This window comes from Lynx rufus, unplaced genomic scaffold, assembly GCF_022079265.1.
Source record: "Lynx rufus isolate CCGP_SWC_20201006 ecotype Redwood Valley unplaced genomic scaffold, mLynRuf1.p SCAF_11, whole genome shotgun sequence".
NCBI lineage: Eukaryota > Metazoa > Chordata > Mammalia > Carnivora > Felidae > Lynx > Lynx rufus.
In genome coordinates this window covers 66,260,001-66,262,500 of record NW_025814825.1, presented here as the reverse complement: position 1 = coordinate 66,262,500, position 2,500 = coordinate 66,260,001, and the positions used below count along the sequence as shown (strand labels likewise).

Below are 2,500 nucleotides of genomic sequence, written 5' to 3'. Positions count from 1 at the left end.
GAACCAAGTACATTAATTTACGGCTCTCCTGATGCTGACAGATGTGAGGGCGGTAGGAGGACCCTACAAATATTAACATAAAACAAATTTGCTTTATTCTTCTTCATATTTCTTCTTCGTCCCCGACTCGAGCTCACCCAAGGCTCCTTCTCTAATTATCCGCGAGGTCAGTAAGCAAAATTGGGAAGAAGCTGGGAGATCAATACAAATTATCCCTGAGCAAACCAGTGCTGACAGTTTGAATTGCAGCATATGTTTACCCAAAATCAGGCAATTTATCTTAATATCAGCAAAGTAATGCAGTGCAGGTGAAAGGTCAGGCAATCTCTCCCCCTCATAATTACCCAGTTCTAAAACAGGAAAGTGGTATTGATTGGCCTGGCTCGGTGCTCTGTGACTGGACGTGCCAGAGCCTCGCCCTGGCTCGGCTGGGCCCTCGCCTTGTAAACTCGGCGCGCCGAGGATTTATTAGATGTGCGCCTTCGGTCTTGTGCTTTCCCCTCCCGTGGCAGGTTTGCCAGCGAGGTCCGAGCGGCTCCCGGTCCCGCCAGGCGCCGCGGGACGGGCTGCGCGCGGTTCGGCCCTCGGAAGGCCGCCGGTCGGGCCCGCTGCTGGCCGCTGCCCTTGGGGCCACCGAGGCAGATTGGGTACCCCCCTCCCCCCCTCCCCCCCCAGCACCCAGAGCGCGTGTCCCTTCTCCTGCAGTTTAAAGGCAAAGGCAGGCTTTTCTGATGCTTCCACGTGAATTCGTTGGGCTTCCAGGCGCCGGGGCGCCCGGTGGCATCTCGGGCCGCACCGGCGGCGGCCCCCACCCCCCGCCCTCTGTGGCGTCCCGCGTGGCGGGGACCTCCCGTGGCACAGTTACACGTCATCTCCCGAACATTCGGCGGAGTGCCGAGCTCGTTGTTGGCAGCGCACTTGGGACACAAGCGCTCTCTGGGCTGAAGTGGAGGGGGGGGGGGCGGTGAAAGGTACCCTCGTATTCCGCGTTAAAATATTTTCAGTCCTGGAAGGAGAATATCAATTCAACTGAAACATTGGAAAATGTCTCTCCCAGAATGAGAGTGTATGGTTATTACAAGTCATAAAGCTTCTGAAAGCTTGCATTAAAGCGTCCATCACCTGTCAGGGGCATTTGCATGAAATCAATAGTGGCCGCCCATCTATCTTTTCTGATCACCTTTCATCAGGCCGATTCATTAAGTCAAACAGTCATGGTGATTAGCTGGGAGAGAGGAGACACCGGACACGTTAGAAATGCACAGTGGGCCACCCTTTTTGTTCCCTAATCAAGCAACGTAATACTTCATCTAATCCTCTTTGGCCCGGGTGGCTCGGTGAGGCCCAGCCGCCCGGCCGGCCGCGCCACAACTTTTGCCGGACGCCCTCGTCCTGGGCAGGCAGAGATATGACAAATTGTCCCCAAGTCAACGCTGACAGCTTCTGATGATTAATGGTTTGATTATGAAGTGGTTTTACACATACGGAATTTACATCACAGAGAGTTGGACGGCCGCGTCACACACGCGGAGGCGTTCTGAAGAGCTTTACTCTTTGCAAAGAAAAAAGAGGGCGAAATCGCAGCAAAAGCCATGTCATGTAAAATCAATACGTCGGATCAATGCTTTATTAACAAGAAAATGTCTTACTTCACATTCCTGCGTGGACCTTTGTCTCCGGGATGCATGAGGGGATGTCAGATCATATTGTGGCCCTCGGCTTACGGGCGAATCATCGAGCGTCCGTGCGCGTGACCCACCGTGGGTGCTGACGCCGGCGCTCGAGGAAAACGGTGACCGGTTATTTCGGAGAGCGCTTTCAAAGGCAGCCTCTAACCTTGTTCCTCGAAGCCGGCGCCTTTGTGTTCCCCGCGCCGTGCAGACCCGCTGAGTTGGGTGGTGTTAATCATCAAATTACGTGCTAATGAGTGATGGCCCAAATTGCGGCTACGTAATGAATAGATGGCGGCAGGTCCTATTAGGCTCAGAAAACCCCCTGATTTATGTCGTGCCACGCACCGTGGCGTTACTCCGCGGAAAACGATATCTACATCAAGAAGTAATGCACTCTAATAAGTATTTTCATCTTAACTCGCGTCCCCGGGCCTCCGGGCTCAGTTTTTGTTGGAGTCAGGCAGAGCCATAATAAAGCCCAATGGCTCCTTATAAAGCTTGTTAAACACGGAGTGTGCAGTCGGACGGAGTCCCGGCCGTGATTCATGCACTGTACACACAGCGCGTGTGCCGCTGATTTATGGCCGCGCACAGTTCATAGTCAAAATTACAATTTGAGGGATAAAAAGATTAATTACTATTTGTGGCCGGCAATTCCGTGAGGCTGGTGGAATGATAGTGCTCTACATCAGTTTGTAGTCAGCCATTCACAGATTATTAAAGCTTTGCGAGAATAAGTGCGCCTCCTGCCCAGTTTGTGCTCAGGCAATATGCTAGACAGAAAAGGACCACAGGGATAAATCTGAAGCTAGCAATGGCTGGACATA

General features: G+C 52.7%; 1 protein-coding gene across 12 annotated transcripts in view; it reads left to right on the top strand.

Annotated features, from left to right (window-relative positions):
* Positions 1-2,500, top strand: part of EBF3 (EBF transcription factor 3) — a 117,174-nt gene that overhangs the window by 103,586 nt on the left and 11,088 nt on the right. The gene's annotated exons all lie outside the window — the stretch shown is intronic.